The sequence below is a fragment of the Paramacrobiotus metropolitanus genome, unplaced genomic scaffold (genome assembly GCF_019649055.1).
Source record: "Paramacrobiotus metropolitanus isolate TYO unplaced genomic scaffold, Prichtersi_v1.0 Parri_scaffold0000015, whole genome shotgun sequence".
NCBI lineage: Eukaryota > Metazoa > Tardigrada > Eutardigrada > Parachela > Macrobiotidae > Paramacrobiotus > Paramacrobiotus metropolitanus.
This window is the reverse complement of record NW_026570235.1, coordinates 1,193,411-1,201,152: the sequence shown is the minus strand read 5'-3', so window position 1 is coordinate 1,201,152 and position 7,742 is coordinate 1,193,411.

Genomic DNA, 7,742 nt, shown 5'->3' with positions numbered 1-7,742 from the left:
GATTATATTTCGGGAAAGCTGTGCATCGGTCTAAACATTCCTGGTGCGCACCAGGAATGTTTAGACCGATGCACAGCTTTGTGCTTTGCATGCAAAGCAAAAATTGTTTTGACTATGCTTCAAAGTTAGGGTGTCTGGAGCCAACTACAAAGTAAACAATACTTTGGAAACAAAAAAGTCAGAAGTTTTGAACTAACAATTGTAAAATGCATCCCGCATGCAGCTGATCATAAAATAAAATATAAAATATATCTGTATATATAAAATAAAGTATTCCATATTATTTTTGGAATCCACAGTATAATGTCTTGTCGTTTTATGCTAATAATGTTTGTGTGTGCGGATTTAGTCTCTAGTCTAAGGTGTTTCTTTTCATATATTTATGCATTGCGTTTTTGATTTGACCAATAAAGTCCCTGTGTGTGCTTGTACTTTATTTGCATTTCGGTTTTGAAAATTGCTCGCAGGGTATCTGCCGGAATCGTTGGATGCACCACTAGCGAGCCGTTAAGTACACATGTACAATTAAACAGCGCAACAGTAACGTTAGAACTTATCGTAGTGCAATGGCAAACGACGTACCCACAGCACTTCGTTGAGCGGGGTTATCATGCACGCCGCAGCAGTTTTGAAATGACTTAAAAATGTAACTGAAATATATTAACCAACACTATGTTCGTTTTCGAATAACCCGCGCACTGGATTAACAGGCCATGCATACCTGCTGTACAGTATTAAGGCAGCCTTAGGCAGGTATATGAAAAGGTCATCGTTTCGACTAGTTTTCCAAAACGATTTAGTCTACGTACTAAATTAGCCGAAAATCCGGCTATTTCCAAGAATGAAAACCATGTCTTATTCCTTACATTTATACGAAGACCTAATCGTAAAATTTTGTATTTTAAAAGCGCATTCAATATTTTTCAACCGAGACCTCTGCGTATACGGGTATATATATATATGTAAAATAACAAAAACTTGAGGATCGAATGAATTCTGTCCATTCAAGATAAAAAAAGCAGCAAAGCGGCTCGACAGCTCAACTGAAATACTCACTGACCTTCGCATCAACATGTCGCCCGATTTGAACAGTTTTGAACTCGAGAGTAGAATTCTACATCCTTCGATGTTTACTCGGTCGTCAATGGGCTAACTTCGCTCCAACCACCCCATAGAAGCCGAACTCCGACCATCGAAAATACAGAGTACTGAGAACCGACAGCAAACACTCCGATGGATTCGCCTTCATACAGCAACAGAATGCTGACATGACCTTAGATCGTAGTTGTGTGTGTACTGGACCTGCCGGGGCCTAGATCACATCAGCTGGCAAGCAGCTGCAGCATCCACGCAGGCCGGAGCAGCAGCGACACAAGCCGAACAGAACGAAACCGCAGAACGGCGCTTAAGACTACGTTTAATGTGGTGTGTCCCGTACTATGATGACACTAGTGACAGGCCTTAAGAAAGTACGGACCATTCGGATCGGAAGTTCCCCTGCCGGCTGATCTGAAAACGGGCAACATGGGCAAGAAGAACGCCAGGACTCTGCAGGCGAGGCGCGGCGCGGGCAACGGAGTAACGTGGATTGATATCGAAAGTGAGGCCTAGCGTGGAAAAGTGGCTTCCATCCGGGAACGACATATACAGTATATAACTTTCAATTACGACATATATATAGGAAAATATTGGTCGCACGTACAAGTTATATAAGGGCATAAAGTTTAGAAATGGGTTAAATCTGAGGTAAGGTAATAGATTATGAAATTGGACAGTATATATATACTGAATGTTTTGCGGAAGTTCATTGATAGCAGGGAGTGGTTAAACGAACAATATCCCATGGCCGGATGGTGGAGGTGCTGCAGCTCTAACCAAAAGTTCTTATGCAAGGTATAGGAAAACTGGTATGACATACAATAAATATCTAACGTGCCGGGTTTGTCTAACCTTTTTAGCCATTTCCTGTGGAACCGTGCAAAAACTTTTTAGCCATTGCCTGCGGCTCCACTGACAAAACTGCCGCAGATTTCAACTGACAGATGACCAGGATCGTTCTCTTGAGCCCTAAGTGGTATAATACCTTGTTACATGGAGATTTTACATATACTAGATTTTACATATACTACTCGTAGCACAGCCCAATATTACTACTGTGCTCGTAGTGTACGTACTAGTAAGTACTATGGGGTCGAGAACAAGCCTAGTAGGTATACCGAATTCGTCAGCTCTCTTGGTTCTGCGAAGGTTTCTATAACAGATTTACTGTCATACTGCAGTGGTTTTACAGGAATAATGCATTTTGCATCGTAGATGAAAATGTACGAGTATCATGTATTCGGCAGAAAGTGAACGGGAGATTTGGAATCTCTCTGTGAGATTTCCATAATATAAAATTCTGGTTTCGCTGCTGAATTAGGGGAGCTGTTGTATTCATTTACGAATGTCCAACCGGTACTGTAATCTTCGCGACCAAAAACACGTGCAACACGGTACAATGGAAGTGACTCGTGACTTGGTACTGTATATGGCACCAAATGGATGTACATGCAACTTCGCTATGGCGCACTCCCAAATACTTTTTGTCAGTATCGGAAGCTACGCACAGTCCCAGCACAATTACACCTCTGTCCCGGCGTTTACAATTTTCTCAAGACTCAGTGAACAACTCAGTTATAACTTATAAAGTACTACCACAAAAAAACGATACCATGGAAAGCTGCGCAATGCGCATTACGAAACCAGAACAGTTCAGTGTTTATACCATTCCGACGTGAAGCTACGACTAACTAAACTTAACAATTACATTATAATTTGCCTCTACAGAAAGGTCATAGGTCATGTGTCAATCTAAAGCTGTTTGTAGAACGTCTTTAAAAATCTGTAGAAGGGTTGTGATACTTTTTCTTCCCATGCAAATTCTATGATTATACGCGCCTTCCGGTTGAAATTAAAGGTTCGATTGCTCCCAAACCCCAGAGTTGTGCCCCTTGGGCAGTCCTGAGTGAAGGTTTGACGCTTCCTCATCTTATTCGGCCCCCATTACTGTTCTCCAGCTGAACCAATGTTGCTGCGAAAAAAATCCCGTAGCTAAGCCGGTAGACTGTCCACGTGCGTTAGCCGTGTCGCTGTGACCGTAGTTACAGTATTTGATAATTTATTTCGAAGCAGGGCTTTGCACCAGTCGGAATTGAATCGGAATTACCACCGCCGCGAATATCCCGTACCGTTGCATGGATGGTAAGTCCCGACAGAGTCCTCTTGATATAACTTGCAAAACAGAGAATATGCTGGCCCGGGGCCTTACTTATTGTCGGTGCACAGCTACAGTAACTCGGTAAAATCGTACACAGATCATTAAGTTATGGGAAATTTTTCTAAGTACTCCCTTCTACATCCACTGTTGCAGATACTGGTGGTAGTCTGGTACTTCTAGCTGTTTCCTGCAATTTTTCGTTGCAAAGCTTTCTATCTAGTACCTAGTCGCATGTTCTTGACACTAGAAGATCTTTAAATTGCACTACTTGCTATATAAAATTATTCTACACGTATTGCGAAATAAATATTTGTCAAATAATTCTTCGTCATTCTGTCAACAGAAACCACAGAAACATGTTTGTGATAGCACATAATGTGCTGAATTCCTTATTGACGAAAACATAAATTTTCAGTTGTACCGGCCTGCTTAGGGTCACCGCTATAGTATACAGTACCGTGCAGATCTGACCATGAGATGAAGGTTTTCTTTTATTGGGCAAAGGCCATCAATATAACAAAAAGTGCATTCGCGTAACACTACTCAAAATGATGAAGGTTGAACTCGACCAAGATACAGTATATAAGGATGAGATCATATATATAAGGATTAGATCCATATACATCTTGACACAACTATCTTGTAACCCAGGAAAGATGGAAACCCAGGAAAGATGGAAAGGCATACCGGAAACAGACAGCTGAGCGCAACAGAAGTGATTATTATTACTGAACAAAGTGACGGACGACAGTGCAGTAATCTTTAATACCTGCGAAACCGCCAATTCAATACGAAGTTACGAACTGATAGAAGAAATCGATAAAACCGTTGACTACGAACGGAAAGAAGGAAGTGCGAAGATAAAATACTTAAAAAGGGATACTTATAGCGCGGTGTTCACGTCCTTTCCCTAATTACAGGAAATGTTCGTAATTATACTGGCAACTGCTAAGTGATGTACATATAAATGCAAACCTTGTGGAAAGAATTACGATCCCAAGCAAGTTAAATGTAAATAATTTTAAAAAATGTTATCTTTGTTGCTAAAAGCTTTTGCACCTGCTCAACGCGCGGTGACCCTGGTGTTGAATTGTGACGATGGTCCACTGTGCGATTGTTTCAAAGGGCGCCATACAGCATCCCGTACACATTTTGTTGCCAGCATGCCGATTATTCTCCACCACTGTGCGGATGCTACGGTGCAGACTTACAATTCAACACCGCTAAAAAGAATGGTTGTTTGCCATCCAGCTAGGTAAATTGTCCTGCCAACTGTTCTCATCTTTGAATCCCGCACCCCCAAGTTAATGACATCGTTTGGCAGAAAGTTTTTATATGCCTTTCCAGATTGGCGTTGCCTTGTTCCACCTTTATTCGGAAAAGTTTGTTCAGAGGCTTGATCTGTTTGGGGACTCGATAATTAACTCAGTTGAATTGGCTATTGTTCTACTTCAAAGCAGTGTAGACTATGGGTTGCGATTGTCGCGATGGCTCGCACCATCAGGCCGGGCGCAGACAGGGACAGAGAAGCGGAGCAGTGCGCAGGCAAGGCAGCAGTACGCATTTCGGAGGCCACAGGTTTCAGTGATTTCGGCTGCTATTATTATACCACCCACGGTAGCAAAAAGTGCGGAACAACCTGCAATAAATTCTCCAAGAGGAATTAGCCGGAGAATAGATACAGGCCTCATAAGAGGAATTCTGAAACCCTTGAATTGTTGGCTTACTTAAAGACTTAAACGGCTTATGCATGTTAATTGCCAAATTCTGCCAGGTCGACGACTGGCATTTGTCATCCACACCGAGTCCATAAAAGCACGAAAACGTGCATAATAATGAATGACGCCAGGTTTATGATAGCGACGGATTTCAATGAAAACTTCCGAATAGATTGGATCAGCGCCTATATATTGTTGTAAAGAAAAAGGTAGACGAATATTTTCCTTGTCTATCGCGACGAAATTATTATATATCTGTGTACAACGTGTACTCGTACTACGTATACATGTCGCCCAAGATTTTAAACACTCTGTGCTGTACTGTATATGAATCGTAAATACAAATAAAGCACAGTTGTATTGTACTCGTATACAAATACGATGTACAGTTTCTAACTTTATGCTATTATAATCTATATATCGCATTTTCAGTCGGTACTTTGCTTTGCCTGGAAACGACGGTTTTTGTTCATGAATGAAAAGTTTTAATTGCAGTTTTAGGTCTACATATCACACTGGGAATTTTGCATCTGCATCTGTGTTTCTGAAATTAAGTTCAAGCCATTGATATTTTTAATTAACTCATAGCCACTACCAAAACAGCGGGATAGAAAAACATATATAATAGATGCGTATGTTAGTGCAGCTGACATTAGTTTTATGGCGCTTGGAAGTCTTTGTTTTCTTAAATTAGATTTTGGTATATAGGTGTGCAGTATCCATTATTTGGCTAACACGACATGTATGAACATCGGTACATGTGGTCGCTATTGGCCGTGGTCAACCAAGCGTATTTATGTTTATGTAAAGCAGTTGTTCCATATGGTAGTAATTGGTTTCGAAATGGAAGAAAAGCAATCCAATATGAGCTGCGTTAACAAGAAGAAGCATAATTGCCGGTCTTTGCAAATTTACTGAGGTGTAAACGATTCATTGACATAACTTAAGATATATATGAACAACAACCGGTCGTTCTGCCAACTCGGTCACGACATACATGTTGTCAAGTCTACAAGCATGCATTTGTAAATTAGTAACAGTTATTATTAATGTATTCAATTGTATTGTACCTTAAATTGCCTAAGAAATTACTCTTATCGAATAATCGGACAAAAAAGTTGGAATACTGAGAATTCCAGGCGTAAGTCTAAAAGAAAATTTGAACCATTTTTGCAGCTGATTTCATAAAAATTACCGTACAAACATTGCGCTTTCGCAGAGCGTTCGATGCGCGGTAATTATAACCATTCTCACAAATTATGTGGGCACAGCGCATATTCATGGTGCATTAAACGTTAGCAAGTTTGATCTTTTGTATTTGCTTTACGGGTCAGCATATGCGCATGGGATTCGGCTGATAACCTTGGTGAGAATTTTCATGCATCTGACGGAGCGATCAGCTGAAACCACAACAGGAGATGTTGGCGCGTGCACACAGTAGATCTTAATTAGGAAGCCGGGATTAATGCGCCGATCGAGAAGATGAAGTATCCGAGAAACTAAACGCCAGATTGCAAGTATATTGTGCATGCCTTCCAATTTCCGCTGTCCTCTCCCAACGCGCCAGACTGCGCCGATACGCGACTGGACTCGGGCTGCGGCGCAAACAGTGACATGATATTACGCTTCTTCTTTGTCTGCCGGGGTTTGCACAACGTAATGGAGATTGAATAGATTAATCACAAAATTAGCTCAATGTCAGAAAGTTATGAAGCATCGGCGGATGTTGTTGTGACCATAGCAAATCTGACCGATTAGGGGCCACAAATGTAAATGCTGCGCCGCGCGGCGTTCCTGTACCGTTTTGCCGTCCGCTTCACGAGTGGTCATCAGTGACCGCATTAGCTACTTGAGCAAATACTACAACCACGACAAACAGTCCAGATTTTCATCTATATTTATAGCCATTTTGCTGTTTTTGACAGGTAAGTATTCAAAGTACGATGTATCATTCTGCTCTTCAGGATTATTGATGAGGGAAGTCTAAACCGCTACATGCAGCCGGAGAAACTTGAAAATCGTTAAAGCAATATAATGCAAGTGCAACAGAAGTAGCTGTCTGCACCTGCGTCGCTCCAACTTCACAGCACAAAACAAACTTTTGAGAAATGTTCGCAATTACGCAGAATATGCGTAATGCCACATGCACAATAATAAATCGGGCTTATTTTAACCGACTTTGCAGCTGAAACAGTAATAAGCTGTGCAACGGTACAATACAGACGACTGTAAATTTCTTTTAAAATTTTTAGGGGAAAAGCGTGCTTTATGAAATAAGAAAGACAGACGATTGTTCAGTGAATTGCTTTCGTTTCTTTATCACGTAATGCCGTCATAAACAGAATCACAAAAGCAACGGCGTACGCAAAAATATGAGTCAAGTACAGTATATGCAGCAGGAGATAAAATATAAACTGCATGTGCATAAATTTACAGTAATTGGATAAGTTAAGAAGAAATTCATAGCTTGAATTTCTTTGGTATCTACAAGGCGAAGCAGTTTACAATGGACACTGGCTACTTATATGCCTAGACTGGTCATTCTCTAGGGAATATGCATAACCCTGCTCCAGCTCCGCCTCGGATCCTGGTTGCCGGTCACTTCAGTGCATTCTATTGGATGAGGCGGTACGAAAGGCCGCCTACTTCAGCGGCGGTTCAAACAGTCCGCCAAGCTGATTGTGCAGGCATACGATGATGCATAAAGGCTTTTCCCAGCAATTGCGGTTGCAGATACGGTCAACTATTCGATAATTATTTCACAGTTG